At 36.4% G+C, this 26,013-nt stretch overlaps 2 long non-coding RNA genes across 2 annotated transcripts; one reads left to right on the top strand and one right to left on the bottom strand.

Moving 5' to 3' along the window:
* Window positions 1–1,891: 1,891 nt before the first annotated feature.
* LOC131040936 (uncharacterized) lies at window positions 1,892–5,103 on the top strand. Its single transcript, XR_009104945.1, has 3 exons — window positions 1,892–2,153; window positions 2,247–2,304; window positions 2,474–5,103. It is a non-coding gene; the product is annotated as an uncharacterized LOC131040936 (long non-coding RNA).
* A 7,870-nt stretch (window positions 5,104–12,973) lies between these two features.
* LOC131040963 (uncharacterized) lies at window positions 12,974–14,343 on the bottom strand. Its single transcript, XR_009104949.1, has 2 exons — window positions 13,390–14,343; window positions 12,974–13,227 (listed from the first exon to the last, which is right to left on the bottom strand). It is a non-coding gene; the product is annotated as an uncharacterized LOC131040963 (long non-coding RNA).
* Window positions 14,344–26,013: the final 11,670 nt, after the last annotated feature.

Raw genomic sequence — 26,013 nt, 5'->3', positions numbered from 1 at the left:
TTTATGGATTTTTTAATTCTTGAATATCAATCAAAAGAGAATGATGTTTCTATTCAAAGACTCTTTACCAGTTTAACTCTAGACATAGCTGTAAAAGTTAAGCTTTGTCATTCTATTCTAATTATATTGGTTGTTGTTTTGTTAAGCATTAGTCCTTGGATTTTACGTATGGTAATTTCTCATACCAAAAAAACGTTGGGATCTAGAATCCTTAATTTCAAACATTCAAGAAGAATTGTTGAGGATGCTCTTGAGATGAATCTATATGGGAAAATCTCAATGGTTTGAAAGCCATTAAGAAAGGGGCTTCAACTTCAATTGTCAAAGAATGTCTTTACTAGATTATTAATATTGGTGATAGAGCTCTTCTTTAGAAGAATTCTTTGGGCCTCCATCTCTTGATCCTCACTTCCTTCCCTCTTCTCCAGCATTTGAGTGAAAACTTTCAGTCAATGGGCTGACCAAAACTTGTTGATTTTAAGAGCTCTTTTCATTTAGGGAATTCTCATATATATTATTGAAAGGGCCCTAGTAGCTAGCCTAGAGGGGAACATGAAGTCCATGCTACTCTTGCCTCCATTCTTGTTGATTGGCCTTGGTGTTCCTTAGAGGGAATGTATATTCTTGTGTGGGATCATGATCCTAAAGGATCCTATCTGATTGCTCTTGGCTATCAAATTTTAGAGCATAAGAAAGGTGTGAGTAGAGACTTTCCCTATGGGAAAAAATCAAGAACGAATTCAATTGGCCTATGTAATATCTTTATCTATTTATTGTGTTAGAAATAATACCTCGCTTAGAATAATATTAGGACGATAGGATTTCAAGGCCCTTCTAAATGTGTTTTGTGTGGCAATGATAGAAGAGGTGGAATCAACCCTTCATTCATGCACCTTATTTATCTAAGTTTTGGGCAAGATTGGGTCATACTCTGGCATTGGCTTCTTTCCTTTTGGTTTCCTAGGATTTGGGTTTTATTTTTACTCTTTGATAGATCTAGTTAGAATAGAACCATTAGATTTTTCAAGGGTGCTAGAGTATCATCATGTAGGTTAGGCAAAAGATCAAGGATTTGGTCAAAGAAACTATTTCAACCAAATGCTCTTTTGATGAGACTATATTCCCTTTTGATGCCCACCTATCAAGCCTCCAAGAGCTTTCCCCCTCAATTGCCTTTTACATGCAAGTTGACTCAAGATTGAAGGCCTTTAGGAAGGTGAACAAGATTCGTAAGTGGTCTCCTCCTCAACTTGGTTTATTTCAAAATTAATACCAATGTATCGTCATGGGACAACCTAGGGCTATTGAGATTGGAGGGGTTGGATGTGATGGTGATGTTTCTGTCCATTTCTTTATTCACTTCTTCTATGGGTTGTTGCACTAATAATAAAATAGAGGCTTGAGTCATTTTTGTAGCACTTGAGAAAAGCTATGAGCTAGGTTGGAAGAAGGTTATTAGTTCCTGCCGGAATACTTATGCATTCATTAGATGCAATTTATTTCTTTTAGCTGTCCAATCATATCATTGAATTTAAAAAAATTAATCGCATTTCTATAGTTCTATTATTTTTAGACATTTTAATAATTTTATCAAAATTATTTATTTTCTTTCCTATTGGCTTTTACTTACTACAGTCATGATACAATTGATGATTTTTTTCTTTTATTTGAAGAAAGTTTATTTATTTCTATAGTGTCAATAGTTCATCTGGAAAAATTAAATCTAGAAAGATCCAGGAAAGTCAAAAATCTTATCTTCTTCTTTAATACAGGGGCAGACGGATCCAATGGGATGTAACTAGTTGTTTGAGCAAATCTGGAAAAATCTAAAAGAATGAGAAATCTTATCTTCTAGAATAGACTAACCCATCACATTCAATGCCATAAAAAACATGGAATTATTGTGGCTACAGAGTTTTTCATAACCTTCATTTTAGTGCTCACAGCCGATTCAAGATTGTAGGTACAATTCTTTCTGTCTATGAAATAATGGCTATGAGTTTCCTAAAGGTCTTGCTCCTGCTTTAAACCTTCTCTGGCCTTCATTTGACCCTCATTCACAAAACATCATCCCTGGCTTTCTACATGAGGGGAATTCTGAAAAAACTATCACAGGAAGCAATTTTTTGAAGGGTTTTTAACTGTAATTTTAGGTATGATTTTTAACAGCAATTTTCACATTTTTGTAATTTTTCCTCTAATTTTGTTGGGAAATTATTATAACTTTTTTGTAATCTTCATTTCAGAGGCATAAAACATAACGATGGAGCTGCAAGTAGCCTTTGCATGAAGCTTCCTCCGTAGGTTAGGGATTTTCAGTTTTCTAAAATTAAATTTATGACCTTCGTTCAATTCAACTCTTATTTGAAGAGGCAGCTAGTGTTTTACACTCTTAGTTTTTTAATTACATTCAGAATTGGTAAGCTTTCTGATCCTATTGATTGTTAATTATGCTTGTTGCTTGCTCTTTTAGCTTTTTTTAATGGATAGGTAGAGGTCCAAAAGAGCCGAAAAAAAATTAGCGGGTCGTCTCTTTGCAAGCAGGTTTGGCTGCCTTTCATGTGTCACAAAAAATCAAACTATTGTATGGCTACGGTTGTTTCTCAGAGTAGCAATGGTGAGAAGAATACGTGGGATGTCGCTGCAGCTGACTAACAGAACCACAATTTGGTGCAGTGATACAAATGATTTTCATTTACTTACAATCAAGTATTGAATTCCCAAGGATACACCAGAGATTTTACGGATTCAATTGTGGGATACTGTCATATGTTTGAATTAAATTCTTTAGATTTTTCAAAATTGTTACTGTTAAATCTGTTTGGAAGTTTTTCCATTTGCTGTAGTCTAATTCTTTTGGAAAAAATTGGCATTTACTGTTAAATATGTTTGCAAAAATTCTTTCCAGAAAAATAGGCATTTTAGCTAAATTTGTTTTGAAATTTTTTCCAATTTTTTCGTTGAAGGTTTTCTTTATTTCTTCAATTTAAAGTTGTAGAGAATTTTTGTTACATGTGTTGACATAGGCCGATTGAAGTAAACCATTCCAGGTGGACCAGTTCAGGACTTACAAATTTAGATTACTGATTTACAAATTACCAATTTGACTCTCTTCTATATCTTCTGTCATATAAACCAATAGATTGCATTTCGGCCTATCCAATTTTTCGTTATTTTTTTCAACTCTATTATAAAATCCAATAGATTTCATAGATTTCATTTCGGCCTATCCAATTTTCCGTTATTTTTTTCAACTCTATCATAAAACCCAATAGATTTAGATTTCTGCCCGTCTAATTTTCTGTTATGTTTTTCAACTGTAGCTCCCTATTGCAAGTTTTTTCGTAGAAGACTATGCCTAGACTGCCAACCTAGAACCTACTGGGAAGTCAAGGTCTCCAATGCCCCCTTCAGTGTATATCACTATAATCCCCTATAATATCATGAATGTTATTAGTATTGTAAAATTTGATAACCTAATGCTTGTAAACCACTGTTTGAGATGAACCAGACAGTACGTCAGGATAAATTATGGTATAACTTCAACTTAAGGTTAGAATTTTGTTAATTAAAAGTCATCCTCATATTCCACACCCTGCCCATCCCATCCCCTTCCCCTTGATGATCAGCATAGTTTCTTCTCACATAGCATTGTTTATTTCTTTTATCTCTCAGCTTGAACTAACTGTTAATATGTTTTGATTGTTGAACGACATTATGAATCAAGCAGATTTCAGATTAGTGGATTGTTATTATTTAAATTTATTATCAATTCGGAAAAGTGTGATTTTCAAGGACATTGTAGTTTTCCTATTATAGCTGACCCTTTGACATCTTTCATGCAAACATTTTTGGTTGAGGATTGCGTAGATCTAAAGCCTCTTTAAGTTCTGATATATATTAAAAAAACATTCTTTACATTTCCTAGTATCATGTTTGCATATTTTAAAGATACAAAAGAACAGATGTGTCTTAGTATATAGTTAATACTCTTTAAGTTAAACATAATCCATGTCTGTACATCTGTGTTCATAGTAGAGCACGGTGTTTTCACTTTTCAATTTTAAGGATCGTAATCTTAAGGTATGGTTTGACGGGATTTCAATTTAATTCATTTCTATTATCATGGAAATCCTCGTACAAGTTCTCAGTTATGTTCATTCATCTTACAAAAACATTTTTTATATTTCCTGGATTCATATGTATCAAAGATACAAAAGAGAAGAGATGTCTTATAAATTAGAATATACACACTTATACATGATAGGCTCTGGGCGTTTGCATTTCTAGTATATCTGCGACTCTAAGAATGGAGAGGACACAAATATTGGGAATCTATGCAATCATGTATTTAATATTTCTACAATAATAGAATGCTTTCACTATTCTATCTTTAAGATTTGACTTAACCTCTTTAAGGGATATTAATGAAACAAGAAGGTACCCAGGAAGTAAAGGATACCAGAATTACAGTCTACTTCCTCATGGTTACATATCACAAACAGTACTATATCTATTGAACATATTGTAATTCAGAAAGACGGAGATAACCAAAACAGAATTGTAATGAAGAAAAGGATTTTACCTAGCTCCACCAGAGTTGAAGGTCCCTTGTCTTTTGATGGCCACAAACGGCAATTTTTTTTGATAGAATTCCACCACAGATCTGCAGAGCAGAAAGACATGATTGATTGAGACCCAACAATGGCAAAGGCTTCTCCCCTTCCTCTTCCTCTTCCTCTTCTAGTCCATTTTCAATTTCTTTTATCATTTTAGAAATTTGAACTAATGAAAGGTGCAACCATTATTAAGTTTTCTGAGTGCTGAGATTTGAATATTTTTCAACAAACATGAATGAAGTGGGTGAATTGGAATTTACTAGTTTTGAATCTACAGAGGGAAATTCCAAATAAAAGCAAGTCACCTTGCCTTTATGTATATAGAAATGGTATTTTGAGTTGGTTTTCTCCATTGCCAAGTGCCATATTGTTATATGGACACCAAGCTACCATGTGGGCTTGTAGACTTTATACTTTCCTAACATTCTCTACAAGAATTGTTTATTGAAGGAATTAAAATTTTGACACATTTAATAATATTGTTAAGGGAATTTCTGTTTTGATGAAGTTTTTTAAAGGACTTTCATTACATATTATTAAGGATCCATGTTGACTTTTAGTACTATCTCTAATCATTATGTGTGAGTTTGAAATACAGAACATATCAATTATATTTTAAGACGTATAAAATATACAAATCTAGATTCAATATTAATACATCAAATCTTTATTACTAATTTGAAGAAATTATAAATGCTTAAAGATATGTCTAATTATTTTTTGATTGGAACATGTTATATCATTTATTTATTTATTTTCAACAAAGTTCATATATTATGCATAGAATTGATTACAAGTTGTAAAATTCTACCAAGTTAATTTTATATTATGATTTTATTGTAAATGATTAATTTCAAATTATTATCTCAACTTATAATTTTGAATTAACTATTTCTAAGAGTAATAGCAACTATTTTTAAGATTAATATCACCACCAAATTTTTAAATTAAAACAATATCTTATGCAAGAATTTCTTAGAGTTATATCACAATTAAATTTTCACATTAAAAGAGTATCCATTGCTACTTTCTATGTCAAACCATGTTCAATGCATATTTAGTGTTTCTTTTTATGATACTAATCATAAACCTAACATTATAAAATTACTTCTCATGAAAATCTATAGCTCTTTTTATATTTACTAACGCTTTTAAGATATTAATATCTTTTATCTTCAAGAATGTATCTAAAATTAATTTGTTATTTACATAATTATTTTTATAATATTTTCTCTAAAACTAATCTAAATTCTCCTTCTTTTAATTCCTCAAACTAATTCATATTATTACAACAACAGTAGGAACTGCGTCTCTTGTTTATTAAATGGATTCAATAATTCTAGATTCTATTTTGAACAAAAGGAAGTTGCATGAGTCCTCCTAGTGGCTGGCTTTTCTTGTCAAAGAGATTCTCCGTCTCACTCCAAATTTTGAATCCCTTTCCTTTGTTCACATTCCTAAAAAAATGAAATGTTATTAAGAACTATTTAGCAAAATGCACCTCTAATGTTGATCATAACTAGAATATCATTGAATGGGTGTGTCTCTGCCTCTAGATAGACTTTTGTAACTTCTTCAGCTTCTTCATAATGATCAGGAACAATTCTCATTCTTTTTTTTTGTTTTGATAAAAGTGGATAGAACCACTGAACTATAATAAATTTTAAAAGTTTTTTATAGTGTCTGGTTCAAAAAGCACTGAAGGGAAAGAACCAATAAGAAAACCCTTCAGTATTGCTTAAGTAACACAAGCCTATTCTACCCAATACCAAATGCCCATTGGCATAGTACATAAAAAAACCCATCCCAATTACATAAGCCCCATTAGATATAAAGGAAGCCACCAACATAAGCATACAGAAGGAAGATTAAAGTATGATCACCGAAGGATGCATATCCATTGCTACCAAAAAACATCAGTCTAAACCACCCCTGTCTATGAAACACAATTCTCCAAATCATTGGTTAGAATGATACCACATAGTAGAAATGAAACCATAATCAGAGACCCTGTCAAAATAAACATTGTGACCAAGCATAGCAGAACCCACACCAAAGAAAAACCACACCAAATAAGGAGGTTGATGAAGAATACAACTATGCCCTTCTTTACTTCAAATATTCCAAAACCGAGGAAGGGATCTCATCCACACTTACCTCCCACATATTAGCTTCACTGTCAATGGCTAAGTTAGCCAAGAAATCTGCAATCTTATTCACTTCCCTATAACAGTGGGAAATCAAAAAGGAATCAAAAAAATCTAATTCTTGCAAAATATGATCAAGTATATATTGTAATTGCCAACAATTAGACTTTTTTTTCATGACACTGTGAATAATAACCATAGAATCACCCTCAATTATCAAGTCCTTAATTCCCAAAGATATAGCCATATCCAAAGCAAAGGACAAAGCAAAGAATTCTGCATAATTGTTAGACTTGAAACCAATCGCATGACAATGAGCCTGAACAAATCTCACCTTATGATCATAAATTACCATACCTACCCTTGCCAGGCCAGGGTTCCCACGAGAAGCACCATCAATATTCAATTTAAAGTGCCCTTGTGGAGGAGGTTTCCAGCAAGCAAAATTTCTTTTACTTATAGCATTAGTCTTATTTAAAATAGATCCATGAGAAGGTAAGACTGATAACATTCTCCAAACTCGAGTTACCCTACCATCCCAATGAGAAAAAGAGGTAAGGGTTTCCAAATTCTTATAGATAAAAGACAAAGCAACTTCAGAGATGGAAGATTCAATCCTTAATAAAACCTCATCCAAGGAAGAACTTGTTTGTTTAAAAATCCTATTATTACGCTCTAACCAAATATTCCAAATCACAATAGATGGAGAAATAATCCAAAGACATGCATAGAAAGATGAGGCAAACAAGAGAGGCCAGGATCTAAAGTGGGAAAGGAGATCCTTACCAATAACAAATGATAGATTAATCTTTTCAAACAACCACTGCCAGCAAGCATAGGCAAAATCACAGTGAAGAAACAAGTGTGCAGAGGATTCTAAATTTTTATTACAAAAGACACAAGAAAATACTGTAGTAATACCCAACCTGTCCAACCTCATTCCTGTAAGGACCCTGTCCTGCACTGCTAACCAAGCAAAAGCACCAGCCTTTGGGAGACAAGCCATATGCCAAAATAGCTTGTATGGCCAAGTAGATAAATCTTTAGCAACCAAGAGAGAATTATAGCCATCCTTAACTGTGTACTTACCAGAGATATTCCTTGTCCAGATAAGCTCATCGTCGGCATCAGAAAGAATTATTACTCTCTCCCCCAACATCTTTTCATATTCCAATTTCACATTTTGATCAATATCTAAAAACTCAATTGATTTCCATTTTGCCACCTTAAGATTCCCACTATACTCAATTTCAAAATAATCAGCCACAAAGACACCCCAAAGGGAAGAAAGAGTGGAAATTAAAGGAGACCAATCCCTCGAGTTCACCAAAGGGGGATGTCCATTCCAAACTTCCTCCCAAAACCTGACCTTTCTACCATTATGAACAATCCATGAGAGATGAGGCAAAATCACTGATCTACATTTACATAGAAAATTCCAAATAGCTGAACCAGAAGGTAAATTAGAAACTTGAAAAACATACTCTCTTGGTCCATTATTTAAATATTTAGCAAACATAATTTGTGCCCAAAAGGAGAATGGTCTCTCATACAATTTCCAAACCAACTTAGCACCTAAGGCTAAATTCTGACTTTCCAGACTCCTAATGCCTGTGCCCCCAAGGTTTTTAGGCAAACAAACTTTATCCCATGCTACCACAGGGAGTTTTCTTCTTACGTTCTTTATTATTACTCCAAAGGAAGGACCTAAGAGTATCTTGCAAACTAACAAGAACTGCTTTCGGAGACTGCAAAACAGACATGAGATAAATAGGAACAACATTTAGGACAGACTTAATAAGAACAATCTTACCAGCCAAAGATAACCATCTATGATTCCAGGATAGGATCCTTCTAGAGATAACTGAAATGATCTTATCCCAAGACTCAACTCTATCCTTCTTAATGAAGAAAGGTATAGCAAGATAAGAACAAGGAAGATTTCCAGATGCAAATCCCCAAATAATCTTCAATCTATCCTGAACCAATTGTGAAGCATGAAGGAAAAAAATCTTTGACTTATCAACATTGACTCTCTGACCAGAAAAGGATGCATAATTCTGCATTATCCCCTTTATCCCTCTTGCCTCACCTAAAGAGGCCTTACCAAATAACAAGGTATCATCTGCAAACAAGCAATGCGAAATGCTTTGTGGAACATTATGAATCCTAATTCCCTTCCAAAGCCCTCCCAACTTAGCGGCTCTAATAGCCCAACTAAACGTTTCAGCTAGAAGAATGAACAAGAAAGGAGACAGGGGATCACCCTGCCTCAAACCCCTAGAAGAGGAGAAAAGACCACAAGGGGAGCCATTAATTAGAACCGAGAACCTTGCAGAAGAAATACAAGCACAAATCCATTTGACCCATGCCTTGGAAAAGCCCAATTTAAGTAGAGCAACACACAACACCCCCCATTCTACTCTATCATATGCTTTCATCATATCTAATTTGAGGATCATGGTCGGGATTCTCTGAGTAGAAATAGAATGCAGAACCTCATGCGCCACTATAGCTCCCTCTGCCGTCTCCCTTCCTGGAACAAAACCACCTTGTTCTAAAGAAATGATCCTAGGTAGAATTTTAGCCAACCTTAAAGAAATAGCCTTGGTAAAAATCTTGTACAAAGTATTACATAAAGCAATAGGGCAAAAATCAGCAAATGTCTTGGTAACCTCTTTTTTAGGAATAATTGCAATCATTGTAGTATTAAGCTCTTTCAAAACAGACCTATTCCTTCTAGCTTCCTCAAGGGCCAATAAAACATCATTCCCCACAAAATCCCAGCATTTTTGAAAAAATAAAGGAGTAAATCCATCCGGTCCCGGAGCCTTATCAGGGTTCATTGCAAAAACAACATTCTTAACTTCATCCAAAGAAAAAGGAGACATCAACATTTTATTATCTTCCAAAGATACCAAAGAAGGAATATTAGAAGAAATATTATTATGAAGATCTCCATGCTCCGAAGACAATAGTGACTTAAAAAACCTAACTGCCTTTGAAGCAATATCCTCCTGTTCTGTTAAAAGTCTGCCATTTGGAAACTCTATACAAGATATCCTATTTCTACTTCTCCTAATTTTTGTTGAAGAGTGAAATTTTTTTGTATTTCTATCACCATCTGAAAGCCAGATCTCCCTCGATTCTGTCTCCAATAGATTTCTTCTCTGGACAAAACTTCTTCAAGCTCTGCTTTTAGCAATTTTAGTTCATCAAAAACAAGAGGCACCATACCATGTTGAATCACATGTGAATTAAGACATTCAATCATATCTTGAATCCTTTGTTTTTCCTGGAAGATGTTCTTAAAATGCAATATATTCCATTCTCTAATATTAAATTTCAAAAATTCAAACTCTGAATCAATCCAAACATCTGATAACAAAAACCGGTCTAACCTTTCCGCAATCTAAGAAAAATCTCTTCGCATATTTGTCCATGTGAAAATCCCATTCTGAAACTGACAATCAAAAAGACGCATATCCTTAATGAACATCCCAAAGTCTTCCATAATTTATTTATTAGGAAGAATCCCTCCTTTCTTTTCTCCCAAGTCAGTGATAGCATTAAAATCCCCCCCCAAATATTATAAAGGGACCATGCCTTAAAGGGGAGGAAATCCTCTTAAGTTCTCCCCATAATTTAGTCTTCCTTTGAATACCAGAAGGAGCATAAATATTAAAAAGTCAAAACTTAACCTTTGAAAGTTTGCTTTTAACTAAGGCCAACATCCAGTTTACAGTAGAAGCAACTAGCTCAACCTCAATGTTATAGTTATTCCAAAGCAATGCCAAACCCCCTAACGCACCACAAGCTGGAGAGGAGAGGAATTCCCACTTTCTCCAAGAAGAAAAAACCAAATCAGCAGACTCCTTTGACAATTTTGTCTCTTGCAACATGAACATATCACACTTAACTAAGCCCATCTGGGACTTAATTAAGCGCCTCTTGTTAGGGGCATTTAAGCCCCTAACATTCCAAGATATAATTCTCATTGCTCTTGAGGGGAGACCGAGGCTCCCCTCTTTCCTTTAGACAGAGAAGACTTTCCTTCTCCAAAACTACTTTGAAGATTACGCTTCACAGCCCCCGACCTAGTCATAGGAGGACTGATAATAGACCTCTTACTCCTCTTGCCCTTAGGAGTACCACTTCCTTTCATAGCGTCACCAAGAGAAACCGAATGCTTCCCTTTCCCAACACCAGGAGAAAGAGACAAAGTTTGCTGAATCCTAGCATCAATTTCCAATTGAGTCTTCCGACTCTTTGGAGGCCTACCCCTACCAGGAGAAACCACAAATGAAGCCCTAATTAGAGTAGTTTGAACAATTGGTAAACTCTTACTTGACTTAGGAGAAGTCATGGCTAAATTATCTATGGTGCCCACTTCTGATGAGGCCAAAATCTCAAAAGGGTTAGCAGATGCAGAAATAGGAAGGGTCGATTTAATTCCCCCCAAGTCATTCTCAATGGAATAGATAACCCTATTCGTAATGTCCTCATCCATCTGATGCTCATGATCTTTAAAAAGATCATTTACTTGGTGAACCAGGTTTTCATCTGGCACAATAACAAGAATGTCCCCCAACTGAATATTATTTCCTAAGGTGGCGTTATTATCCACATCCACATCAACATGCTACGAAGAATTAGACACCAATTCTTTGACTTGTTGGGCAAGGATATCATCATCAGGACACCCTAGAGAAGAAACCCCAACATTAGACTCTGAACAACCCCATCATTCTTCGCAAAAATCTGACCAATCCCCTGACAACTTTCTAAGTATTCTTTTGACTTCACAGGACAGACAAGATTCCCACCACCACCATTTAGTGACTTATCCAAGGAATTCGAGGTAGTGAGATTTGGAAGTAGATCATCCACATTGTTGTTCCCCGAAACCACAATATTCTGGTGAGCTACTGTCTTATCCTTACTTGTAAAAAACCCTACAGACTCCAGATCATGAGACACAACATAAACCTCTCACTCCCCAACATCCCTCATAGCCTGGTTAACCTCAAAAGTAGCAGGAGGTTTCCCAGTGGAACCATTAACTAATAGTTTATCCAGAAATGGATTATCGTTACTACCCAAGCAATGCTCGGCCTTATCCAGAACAGAGGATTTCGAAAAATCCATAAGCAAAGGAGCATCCAATTGCAAGGAAGTTTTACCAAAGTCTTTCTCCAACTTATTAATTGGTTGTTTCCAGATACCCTCATGAGTTTTACGAAATCGTTCCAACCACTAAAATGTTCAGAGTTAACATGGAACAAAAAAGCTTAAAGAATCAATATTTTCTGCAACAATATGTATTGTAGAGAATTTTGTTAAAAAGAATAAGAGAGAATTCACATTTAATACATATTTTAGCAAATACATTGATATATGCTTTATTGGAAAACAGAGCAAGAAGTGTTTTCAGACTTTGCTAATTGATGAATTATTTCTTGAAAAAATGTGGAAAAAAAACCACGAAAAATGTCCTGTTGAGCTCTGAAACTTTGCTAATTGATGATTTATTCCTAGAAAAAATGTGGAAAAAAAAGCACGAAAAATATCCTGTTGAGCTCTTAGAAAATTCCAAAAGGAAAGAAAATTCATAAAATTTAAATGGGTCCTCTGCCAATTCCAAACTGCTAGACTGATGGGAGAAAATCAGAAGGGGGTTTCCTGTAGGAATACCTGATACAATGCATTTGGATTGACTGCAAAAGTGTTGTCTGCATAGGTTTTTTATTCCAGAAAATGAAAGAGATAAAGTATGAGGATAATGGGAATTTTCAGGAGGCTTTGAAGAATGGAAGCACTACACAACTAAAATCTACAGATGTTTTCTCATTCTGAAATATGGTAGAAAGACCATATCAAACTTAAGTGATTGGTCACAACTTATTCCATGATATGAATCTTCCAATCACTCCCATTTAGAAAGATTAGCATGCAAGATCTTTTCTCTTTTCTCCTATCCGTTGCCCACTTTTACAGAAATGCAAATTTTCAAAAGCTCATAAAATGGGATTTCAGTTGATATGGCAGATTAAATACTGTAAAACTTGTTTCAAACAATGTGCTATTGATATATTCAAGCAAAAATTGATTTATTTCAAAGACATAAACAATGGAATTACAAAAATTTGAGCAGCATTTGTTTTCATTCCAAGCGGTAGTTTCTGATTTTCTTGAAATACGAAAGTGTTTTCATGGAGTTTCTGTTTTCTTGAAATACCAAAATGTTTACATGGACAAACTTAAATTCTTTGTGCGGAAGCGATTTTCGCCCACTGAATCATACAAACAAGCAGGTAGATGCTTGATCACAAAATAATTGCCCTGATTTAGATCAAACCTAAATTCTCTCCTAACTACTGAATTCTTGAACTAACCCTAACCCGAGGACAAGCCACCATTCTCTCATGTTCTTGTGATGTTCCAAGTCATTTCATTGAGTCCTGCATTCATCAATTTGAGAACAGTAAATATCCAGCAAAGATGATTTCCTTCACTCAGAAAAACCTCAAAAACCGAAGGAAATTGCAAAAACATCATTGAAACCTGCTATTTTGAGAACGAGTCGCAAAATTATAGCACTGAGCCAAAATGTTTTGTCTTACCAGTCAAATATAGTAATATTTGCTCCTGCCATCGTTTGTCTCCATTCATTTGCCCGCAGTAAAATTATTTCTTTAGAAAAAGAATCGGCAAATACTACTAGTACTTTAGTAAAATCTGACTTGAGCACATTTTATTTTTGGAAGCTGCGAATCTTCGAACCCCAGTAACCTTTTAAGTATGTGCTTTTTCATTGCCTCAATGCTATCTTCTTTGTTCTCAATAGGGTTTCGCCTGCTGAAGATGAATTGCAGAATATAAGTCTCCACAGGTTCTGTTTCCTCTGTACCCAGCTAAAGATTTGTCATAGTGTTCTGTAGAGCATGTATTTCTTTCTTGACCTCAGAGAAAGAAGCCTGCATGTGTGTCGTGAGCATTTGAATGGAATTCATGGTGTCCACTTCGAATCGCTGCAAGTTGGCCTGTATTTTGTGAATGTCTTTGATAGACTGCTTTTGGACAAACTGTTCTGCAGAAGAATAGGATGATGAACCAGATGACCTTTTTTCAGGTGGACTGAGAGAAATGTTAGTACAATATTCTTCGCTAATACTAAGGTTGGGCAATTGCTCAGTGTTGCTTCCATTGCATGAGGAAGCAACTTCAGAATTTAATGACCCAATTGCAGGTTGACTGTAAGACATAACAGTATTTTCTTCTTCGTCATCCCTAATAGGACTAATCAAAACCCATGATTGCTCACCATTGCTACTGCTGGATGAAGAATCAGCTCCAGTTGTTCTATAATTTGCCATCTTTTTTTTTTTGGGAAAAGAACATGAAAGTTGATGGAGATAGGTGGTTGAAAGCTAAAGCAGCAGTGGAGAAGAATAAATAAACCAAACAGAAGTGAATTAAGTTGCACGTTCAAATCTACGCCACACAGATGATAGAACAAACCAGACAAAGGACCCACCAGAACAGATGATAGAACTGTGGAGAACTGATGGTGAACTAAAAGTTTGAACAACTCACTGAGAGTTCCACCGTCATACACCGTTATTGCACAGCCACCCACCGATCAAAGCATAAATTTTGACTAAATAATGCATGCCCATACAAGGATATTTTAGTTAGCCTAATTGTTGAGAAACATGTGTCTCAACCTTGCAGTCTTTTTCTGGAAAATTCCAGAATTTGTTTGAGGTAGTTTTCCACATGTTTATGCATTGGAAAATGGTTAGTGAGTTGTTAAAAATGAGTCTTGTCCATAGTAGAATATAGGTGGGCCATTTTTAGAGCCTTAATGATTCATTTTGTGACTTTTAAGAGGGTCTAAGCTAGAGGACAAAATTATGGACGGGATTACTATTTTAACCTGGTTGTTTTTCCATTTTGGAAATGTAAATGTCAAAAATGGGCACCATGTGGCATGGTGGTTAAGCCCATGGTTTTGTAAAACCACAAGTGGTTTCCAGGTTGTAAAATCACTATAAAAGGAGGGCTTGGGGAGGAGTTTGATAATTGAGTTTTTGTAAGACTGGATGCTAGAAGGAGTCTCTCTGAGTTTGAGTTGTGGTGATGTGCTCCTGTAAGAACTTGCATTGCAAGTGTATTGTAATCAGCTTGATTTGATAATACATTGTGCGAGTTTTGGAGGGTGGGGTTTTTCTCCCAGAAGGGTTTCCCCACGGTAATCACTGTGTTATGTGTTCATTGCTATTTTGTTTATGCTTTATTGTGCATTTCTTGATATCTTAGTAATATTTAAGTTGAAAGTTGCATAACCGTCCTCTCAAGATTAGCGTAGGAAGCATTTCCGCACACCTTTGCTTCCTCACAAGTGGTATCAGAGCTTGGCCAATTTTGGTTCTATTTGTTGGGTACAAGGTTTTTTGAGCTAATCAAGGTTTGAGTGGAAGCTTGTGCAGAGTATTTCATTTCTGTGTTGCAGGATTGAAAAGATGGCAAGCATTTCAGGGAGGATTGATGTAGAGAAGTTTTCTGACACAAACTTTGAGATGTGGAAGCTGAAGATGGAAGATCTGTTGATTGATCGAGATCTATGGGATGCGATTGATGAGAATAAGCATAGGCCCGCAGATCCGACTTTAGCCGCACACTATGATGTGACTGATAGAAAAGCTAAAGGTCTCATCAGATTGTGTCTTGCAGACTCTATTCTGATAAATGTCCATGAAGAATCTACTGCAAAGAAGCTTTGGAAGAAGCTAAGTGAGATCTACCAAGCGAAATCACTTGTGAACAAGATCTTCTTAAGGAAGAAATTGTATTCTTTGAGAATGGAAGAAGGTGGACGAATTTTTGAGCATCTGGAAAGCTTTAATATGTTGGTAACTTAGTTGACCTCAGTTGGGGTGCCAATGGATGAAGAAGAAAGATGCCAAATCTTGCTATGTTCATTGCCAGACTCATGGGACAACCTTGTTATGGCCATAGGGAGCACTGCAGTCGTCTTGAAGATGGAGGATGTTGTTGGTTCTCTACTTTCTGAGGAGATGAGAAGGAAGGTCTCTCTGCATGCCAAAGAGGCTTTGAGTGTTCGAGGAAGACCAAAAGAAAGAGGCAAGAACGAAAAGCAGCATGGCTGTTCTAAGTCCAAGAATAAGGGGAGATCAAAATCTCCTGCGAAGTCCAAGGCAATTTGCTGGAACTGTGGCAAACTCGGACACTTCCGAAAGGACTGCAAAGAGGAGAAGAAAAAGAAGAAGAAGAAGCAAGATTCTAATTCTGAGTCTGAGAAGGAAGATGGAGATGCTTTCATCACAGCCTTGGCCACTCGTGCAGGTGATAATGCATGGTTAATAGACTTAGGTGCATCTTTCCACATGACTCCTAATAGAAACTGGTTTAGTAAGTATGAAAATTTTGATGGTGGTAAGGTGTATTTGGGTGATAACTTAGTACTTGATATTGTTAGTCGTGGAAGTATTCGTGTGAAATTTTCTGATGGTAGAATTAGAAGATTTGATGGTGTCTTGCATATCCTGGGACTAGCAAGGAATTTGTTATCTGTTAGCAAGCTAATAGATGCGGGTGTGCATGTACAGTTTTCTGAAGCAGGTGTGAAAATGGTAAGAGGTGCTATGGTGATAGCAAGAGGAAGCAGATTGGGTACACTGTACCAGCTTGATGCATGCACAGTTGAGTGCAATAGTACTTCTGATAAGATTGTGAAAAAGACTACTCAGTTGGAAAAGGAGAGGGTTTCTCTTTCAACAGATGGTCGTGGTTTTTGGGTACCCAAGGGTGCTCTGTCTACTGAATCAAAGTTGCCTGCAGAGAAGACCATGTTATGGCACCAGAGACTTGGCCACATAGGTGAGAAGGGTCTATAGACCTTGAAAAATAAGAACCTTGTTGATGGGTTGAATGATTGCAATCTTGAATTTGATTTTTGTGAGCATTGTATCTATGGTAAACAAAACCGCATTCAGTTTTACTCGAGTTCTCATAAGTCTTCATGTATTTTGGATCTAATCCATTCGGATGTATTTGGTCCAGTTGATGTTCCTTCTATTGGTAGATCAATTTATTATGTTTCTTTCATTGATGATTTCAGTAGAAGAACATGGGTTTATTTTCTTAGGAGTAAAACTGAAGTTTTCAGTCGTTTCAAAGAATTTAAAGCAATGGTTGAGTTGCAGGCTGGAAAGAAAATAAAATGTTTGAGAACTGATAATGGTGGTGAATTTTGCTCCAATGATTTTGACACATTTTGTAAAGATTGTGGTATTAAAAGAGAGAAGACAACTCCGTATTCTCCACAACAGAATGGAGTTGCAAAAAGAATGAACAAGACCTTGATGGAGAAGGCTAGGAGTATGCTGAGTGGAGCTGGACTAGAACAAAAGTTCTGGGCTGAAGCTGTAGCCATTGCCTGCTACCTGATAAACAGGTCTCCTACATCAGCTCTTGTTGATAAGATGCCAATGGAAGCGTGGTCGGGCCACAAGCCTTCACTTAGACATCTGAGAGTGTTCGGTTGCGAAGCATATGCTCATGTGCCAAAGGAGAAGCGGACAAAATTGGACAACAAAGCTGTTAAATGTATTTTCATCGGATACAGTTATGGTGTAAAAGGATACAAGCTTTGGAATCCTATTGAACAAAAGGTATTTTATTCAAGAAGTGTTATTTTTAGAGAAACTAAGCCTTCTTCTGTTACAGTGCAGCCAGAACAAACAGAACAAAAGAAAGATGTGATTCAACTACCTGCTACACTGGAGAAAGTTGAATCGAGGCCCTTAGAAAGACAAGAAGTCGAGGAGAGCTCTATGAGTTCTGAATCATCAGAGGAAGAAGAGGTACCTGAAGTTGAACCTAAACCAGATCTTGCTCGAAGGTCTACTAGACAAAGGCAACCACCTGAAAGGTATGGGTATTCTCCTGATGATTGGAGATGCATATTTGCATTGAATGCTAACATTGATGAACCGAGATCTGTAGAAGAGGCTCTTGGTATGAATGATTCAGAGTCCTGGAAAATAGCCATGGATGAAGAAATGACAGCTCTTAAGAGGAATGAAACATGGGACCTTGTACCATTGCCTGAAGGACGAAAGCCTGTTGGTTGTAAATGGGTGTTCAAGAAGAAGATGGGTTCAGATGGAAGCATTGAGAAGTATAAAGCACGTTTGGTTGCAAAAGGTTACTCTCAGGTTGAGGGAGTAGATTATGGTGAGATTTTTTCTCCAGTAGCCAAAATGACATCCATTAGATTTTTACTTTCTATTGCAGCAGCCTATGATCTAGAGATTGAGCAAATGGATGTGAAAACAACTTTCCTTCATGGAGATTTGGAGGAAGAAATTTACATGACACAGCCAAAGCACTATGTGATGAAAGGTAAAAGTCATTTGGTCTGTAAGTTGAAGAAATCCTTGTATGGTTTAAAACAGAGTCCTAGGATGTGGTACCAGAAGTTTGATACATATGTGTTGAGTTTGGGATTTGTGCGATCTAAATCTGATCACTGTATATATTTTAAATCTGATGGTGATCGTTTCTTGGTCATTGCCCTGTATGTCGATGACATGTTGTTTATTGGCAAAGGAAAAGGTTTGATTGCAGAGTTAAAATCTCAACTCTCGATAAAGTTTGAAATGAAAGATCTTGGTGCAGCTAGGCACATTCTGGGAATGGAGATTGTAAGAGATAGACAAAACAGAAAGCTTTGGCTAGGCTAGAGCAAGTATGTTGGTACTATTTTGAAAAGATTCAATATGCAGGATTCAAGACCATTGAGTGTTCCTATTATAATGGGAACAAAGCTTTCTAGTTCACAGTGTCCTACATCTCCATTGGAGATGGAAGAGATGAGTCGAGTACCATATCAGAGTGCTATTGGAAGTTTGATGTATGCTATGGTCTGTACAAGACCAGACATTGCCCAAGCAGTGGGAGTTCTTTCTCATTATATGTCTAATCCAGGAAGAGCACATTGGGATGCAGTAAAAAGAGTTTTCAGATACTTGAGGGGTACTTCAGAGTACTCGATATGTTTTCATGGAACATGAAATGAGCATTCCTTAGATATTCGAGGCTATGTGGATTCAGACTGGGCCGGTGATGTTGATAGAAGAAGATCCACCAATGCATATGTGTTTACATTATTCGGTGGTGCAATCAGTTGGATGAAAAAGCGACAAGTTGTGGTCGCTTTGTCTACTACTGAGGCAGAATATATGGCAGCTACTCATGCCTGTAAGGAAGCCATCTGGCTAAAGAGATTGTGTTCAGATATAGAGTTCAAACAGGGTGCAATGATAATTTACAGTGACAGTTAGTGTGCAATCTGCCTAGCGAAGAACCCTACTTTTCATGCCAGGACCAAGCACATTGATGTACAATATCATTTTGTGAGAGATATGATTGAGGATGGCAAGGTGAAGCTGGAAAGGTTAGAAACTTTGGTGAATGTTGCTGATGCATTAACTAAGCCCATGAGCACAGAGAAATTCAGATAGTGTTCAGAGTCTATGGGCCTCTCGACCCCTAGCAATTAAGTCCATGATATTTTGGATCCCCTGACTCTTGCAAGGTGTTCGACAAGTGGGAGAATGTTGAGAAACATGTGTCTCAACCTTGCAGTCTTTTTCTGAAAAATTCCAGAATTTGTTTGAGGTAGTTTTCCACATGTTTATGCATTGGAAAATGGTTAGTGAGTTGTTAAAAATGAGTCTTGTCCATAGTAGAATATAGGTGGGCCATTTTTAGAGCCTTAATGACTCATTTTGTGACTTTTAAGAGGGTCTAAGCTAGGGGACAAAATTATGGACGAGATTAATATTTTAACCTGGTTGTTTTTCCATTTTGGAAATGTAAATGCCAAAAATGGGCACCATGTAGCATGGTGGTTAAACCCATGGTTTTGTAAAGCCACAAGTGGTTTCCAGGTTGTAAAATCACTATAAAAGGAGGGCTTGGGGAGGAGTTTGATAATTGAGTTTTTGCAAGACTGGATGCTAGAAGGAGTCTCTCTGAGTTCGAGTTGTGGTGATGTGCTCCTGTAAGAACTTGCATTGCAAGTGTATTGTAATCAGCTTGATTTGATAATACATTGTGCGAGTTTTGGAGGGTGGGGTTTTTCTCCTAGAAGGGTTTCCCCATGGTAATCACTGTGTTATGTGTTCATTGCTATTTTGTTTATGCTTTATTGTGCATTTCTTGATATCTTAGTAATATTTAAGTTGAAAGTTGCATAACCGTCCTCTCAAGATTAGCGTAGGAAGTGTTTCCACACACCGTTATTGCATAGCCACCCACCGATCAAAGCATTTGTATTCAATGAATCCGTAGTTTAATAAATTAGCAATAGAATTAGATTTCGAACAACCAGTTCTAAATTTTGACTAAATAATGCATGCCCATACAAGGATATTTTAGTTAGCCTAATTTAGTTCGAGTTTATAAGTTTGTTTTTTTAGAACTATTAGTTAGTTCCTTTCACCAAACAATGCATGTTGTGCATGCTCTGCTTTAAGCACTAAATACTTTATTTTGCAAATCTCTCGAATTCTTTTTAGAGGTGCAATGAACTGGTTGTTAATGTCTTTTTTGAGCAGGTCAGATTCCTTTATAAACCTTGAATCTCAGCTCTTTTTGTAAGTTCTAATAAAAAATAGAGCTCTTCGCTGTTAAAAAACAGAGTATCCTCTAATTCTCTTTTTTCTCTGAGATGAAGATTGGTATTATTTATTTGTGAGTTCAATTTGGATGTTTCTGATTATATGGTTTGGCTGTCAATTGTTTTCTCTGTCATAAATATTTATGTTTAATAGCTGGCTTTAAGAACAGGGGTAGTTTCAGATTCTACAAGAACAAACCAGTCAGAAGATCCACTAGAACAGATGATAGAACAATGCTAGAACAAACCAGGCAAAGGACCCACTAGAACAAATGATAGAACAAACCAGGTAGAGGATCCACTAGAACAGATGATAGAACAAACCAGGCAGAGAACCCACTAGAACTAGCAGCCAAACAAAGAAATGCAGGGCAACTAGAACCTAAAAGAAAGAAGGTGGCACACAATACAATTGCAAGCAGAGCTCAAATGATGCAGCCAAACAAGAAAAACAAACCGCCCTTATTTAATGTTTCAAAATGAGATGAAAAACCCTTCGTGAGAAATTTTGAATTCTTTTGACCGTTGGTGCCTTTTTTTTTCCGATCTAAAATTCAGTTAAGTGTATTCATCAAAAGAATTTAAACTTCAGTTAAGTATTAATTTTTTAACAGTTTAGATTATTTTTTGATATATCAGAACATTCTTGATATATCAGAACTTATGAATGTGGGGATCAATTCTCCATTTAAAAAAAAAAATTTAAACTATGTCCTGCCTTTAAAGACGGGATAATGTCGCGTTGGACTTCATGGAGGACTGTTTCTTTCATTTTGTTTTTCTGCTTAATTTTGTCCAGTCTCGTTTAATGACCGGTAGACTCTGCTTGATTGAATTTTGTATCTGATTATGTTAATGAATATAAATAGATCTCGCTTAAAAAAAATGAATTTAAACTTCAGTTAAGGTGCTTGTACTTTAGAAAAAACATTTGGAAATAACTGATCTTTGGTGGGTTCTTGTTGAATCAAGTACTAGTCCAAGTCAATTGCCATTTTAATAAACCTTTGATTTACTCTTCAGGGCTGTTTTCTTGGATTATATATATATATAACCAATTTAGAAAGGTTTATGAGAAAACAATTGAAGAGGGTTTACAATAAAACATTCTAAAAGTGGGCATAGCTCTTATCTCTTGTTCTTCTTTTCTTTTTTCTAAAAACTTTAATTGATGGAGCCAAAGATAGTTTGTCTTCTAGTAATATGTTTATGCGAAGTCAAAACAAAGCAACATTTGCAAATCATTCTTCATACCTCTTGAAACAATCAGTAAATCAAAGAAATGAACAATCAACTTATTCTTCATTTTACATAAAGATGATTACAAACAACCGATTTCAAACTTTATTCAAGAAACACAAAACCCAAACCCGTGCATCCTTTTATTTTGACTTCGCCAGCAAATGATAACACCTTCAAAGAAAATATCCCTCCTGCAATGTTCTTCCTTGTTCAGGCTCAAATCATTATCCCATTTTGCTCTCTTTGCAAGGCACCCAGGGATCGTCCAGGACTCCATTCAAGTTTGAAAATATGTGGATGAAAGACCAAAATTTTCTTACATTGATAGAAAATTGGTGGAAGGAAGGATCTTTTGAGGGTTCAAAACTCTTCTGCTTCATCGCAAAGCTAAAATTAGTTAAACAAAAATTGTTCCAGTGGAACTCTCAACACTTCAAAAACATATTCTCAACAAAAAGATCACTAGAAGAGAGATTAGTAGCTCTTAATGACAAGATTATCTCGATGGGAATGGATCAAGAATCTTTTCAACAGGAAAGGACCGTCTTATTGGAGTATGAAGACATTCTCTCTAAAGAAGAAATCTTCTGGAAGCAAAAATCTAGAGAGAACTGGCTTAGAATGGGGGGGAACAAAAATACCAAGTTTTTCCATAACCTAACAAAAATTAGAAGAAGCAAGAATTGGATATCAAAACTGCAAATTAAGCATAACCAAATCTCAGAGGATTCGAAGGAAATTAAGAAAGAGATTATATCCTTTTATTCTAATATTTTAAACAACAATGAAGGATCTCATCTGCTGGAACAAAAAAAGTTGTTGGCAGGGATCCCCAATATCATATCAGATGAACAAAATCAGATGCTAAATGAGAAAATAAAATTGGAAGAAGTATTCCAAGCTCTAAACCAGCTCCCCTCTAGTAAGGCTCCTGGTCCGGGTGTCTTTCCTATGGAATTTTACAAGAAATGTTGGCATATCTTAGGTCAGGAACTTTCAGAAGCCCTAAAGTGCTCAAGAAGATCAGGGAATATTCTCAAAGAAGTAAACAACACCTTCATAGCTCTCATTCCAAAGAAGGAGAAGGCATAAAATCTTGGAGATTATAGGCCCATTTCTCTATGCAACATAGTCTATAAAATTCTCTCAAAAGTGATGACTAACAGATTGAAGCCTCTCATGGATAACATCATTTCAGAAGAACAGATTGGATTTGTTCCTGGTCGCTCAATCCTTGATGGGGTGATTGTAGTGCAAGAAGCAATCCACACTCTTCAAAGCACAAATAGGAAAGGTATGATAATAAAATTAGATATAACAAAAGCTTATGATAATGTAGATTGGTGCTTTCTATGCAAAATCATGCAAGCATTTGGCTTTGACAATCAATGGATCAACTAGGTATTTGAATGCATATCAATGCCTAAATTTTCAATTTTGATTAATGGAAAACCAACGGGTTTTTTTCCTCTTCAAGGGGTATCAGACAAGGAGATCCTCTATCTCCTTTCCTCTACATCATAATAGGGGAGGCCTTGGGAAGGGCAATCAAAGCTAGCTATGCCAATAATCTGTTAGAGGGAATCAAAGTAACAAAATATTTTGTAGTCACACATCAGTAGTTTGTAGATGACAACCTTCTCTTGGGGACAACAAATGTTAAGGAAGCCTCCCATCTTAATCAGATTCTAGAAACGTATGAAAGGGCTTTAGGCCAATTTAGAAACAAGGATAAAACTAAAGTTTATTTTTTCACTACTCCAATCCTATTACAGACCAAAATTCTCAGAATTCTAAACTGCAGAGAAGGATGTTTTCCTTGTACTCACTTGGGCATTCCAATAGATCGAGGTCTAAGGAACTCTAAATTCCGGGATCCCTTAAAACTAAAAGTTGAACAAAATGCAAGTTCTTGGAAGGGCGAATAGTTCTCTTGGGCGGGAAGGCTAGTGATGATCCAAGCAGTGATCTCGACCCTTCCAATTTATCTCTTATCCATATTATCCTTGACATCTAGTGCTAATTCCTTCATAATTCAAAAGATGAGAAATTTCTTCTGGCAAAACATTGAGGAGAAGCATAAAATTGCTTTAATAGCTTGGGACAAAATTATCAAGCCCAGATCAATGGGTGGCCTAGGCATCAAAGATCTTAAATTGCAAAACATAGCCCTAGGGGCTAAATTAGTCTGGAAGTTCATAAAAAACCCCAATGCAACATGGGTTAGAATGCTGGCAACAAAGTATCTACCAGACCAGAACCATCTCAACATCTTCAGATCAGGCAACTTTCCCAAGGGGTCCAAAACCTGGAATTTTATCATCTCCTGTAGAAATCTGGTTTCAAATTTGATTTCTTGGGATATACATGATGGCTCATCTAGTCTATTCTGGGAGGACTTTTGGGGTGGCTATCCACCTCTGGCAAATTTAATTCATATCCCTGCTGCAAAACACTAGTTCAAACAACACTGGGGTTCCCAAGTTAGAGACTACATGGAAATGGTCGACATGTCGAACTCACAATGTTGGAGATGGAAATCAATGGAGGGTTTTCCAATTCCAAGGGTAGATCTAGATCAACTCCTAGAACATCTAGAAGCAAGAAATATCAGTCCCAGAAGAGGAGAAGACTCTCTTATCTAGGTGCCATCCAAAACAGGGCAGTATAATTCAAAAGATGGATATAGAATTCTAGTCAGCCTTGTAGATCAGAACAACCAAGATATCCCTTTGAAGTTGTTTTGGAGCTCCAAAGTCATTCCAAAAGCAGGCATCTTTGCATGGCTGGCCTTTCAAAAAAAAATTCTAACTGCAGATAAGTTTACAAGAATGGGCTGCGAAGGACCAAGATGCATTTTGTGCAAAGCCCAATCAGAGACAGTGGACCACCTTCTCTTGAATTGCCCCTCTACTTCTAAATGTTGGAGATGGCTCTTTGCCAAGTTGGGTCTGATTATAGCCCTATCAAATGACATCAATTCTCTATTCCAAAGTTGGCCCCTTCCTCTTAAGGAGAGCTCCTTGAGTCAAATTTTGGAAGTGTCCCCATCATGCTTAATATGAGAAATCTGGAAAGAAAGGAATCGTAGGCTATTTGAAGGCAAAGCTAGGAGGCAGGAATCAATTTTAAACTTAATTGAATCGACAATAGTGGACTTAGTCAATTGCAAAATAGCATTTTCTTTGGATCAACTCAAAGTCTTTTCTTCATGGGATGAAAATATCAGGCTAAAGTGGCAAGGAATTAGCATCCCTTCATCCTCTGGTCAAAAAATCAATGCTAGAAAAGATGCAACTTGGTCCCCCCCAAAGTCAGATTGGGTGAACTCAAACTTTGATGGGGCTTCCAGAGGCAATCCTGGCCCCTCTAGAATTGGCTACGTAATCAGAGATCAGTCAGGAGCAATTATAGGGAAAATGGCAAAGGCAATTCCCCCAGACACCAATAATATAGCAGAATTCACTGCTCTGCAACTTGGTTTGAAGGATTGCATCGACCATGGCCTAATAAATGTCTCAGTGGAAGGAGACTCGGAGATAGCAATAAATGCAATAAGGAAGAAAAAAAACCCAAACTAGAGACTTCAAACAATTTTAGAAAAAATCTTAGAAAATTTGAACAGACTTGAGCATTTTGAGGCCAAACATATCTACAGGGAAGCAAATGCAGTGGTAGATGCCTTATCAAAAATATCAGCTCAAGTTTCTTTCATTCATTGGTGGGTTCAGAGTATTCAGGTTAGTGGTAATGCAAATCAGGTCATCTAGCAAGTTTCGTCCTTCTAGAGTTTTGGGGATGCTTTCTATCAACCTGATTGAGGATTGTAGATTTTAATTTTTGAATTATCTTACCCGCTTTCCTTTGGCGGTTTGCATTAATGACTATTTCTTTTATTTGAATTCAAGCGTCCACTTAAACCTGGGGTTTATGGTGGGTCTGGTTTAGCTTTGCCAGCATTTCCCTTAACCTATCTATGTCTTCTTCTATCTACATTTTTTGAAGCTCCAGCTGGCTCCCGTCGTCATTTTGTACCTTTCGTATGAGCTGTCTGCAGGTTGCTCTTTTTATCTGTGCCTGGGAAGATTTGGCTTGATCAAGACATTTATCCTCTGCCACCTTCACGAGAACCTTTAATGCTCATTCATTCCTCATTATCAAGTGTTGAGACGTGTGCCCGATTATCCCGTCGAAGCGTTTTCTGCACGCAACCTTCATTTCTTTCATGCAAAATCTGCATTATTCACTCTGGTTTTCCTTTCTCGCTTGTCTTCTTTTCTCTGATCATCATGTC

Source organism: Cryptomeria japonica, chromosome 9, assembly GCF_030272615.1.
Source record: "Cryptomeria japonica chromosome 9, Sugi_1.0, whole genome shotgun sequence".
NCBI classification, from domain to species: Eukaryota; Viridiplantae; Streptophyta; class Pinopsida; order Cupressales; family Cupressaceae; genus Cryptomeria; species Cryptomeria japonica.
The sequence above is the reverse complement of the archived record's forward strand: the minus strand, read 5'-3'. Positions and strand labels throughout refer to the sequence as shown.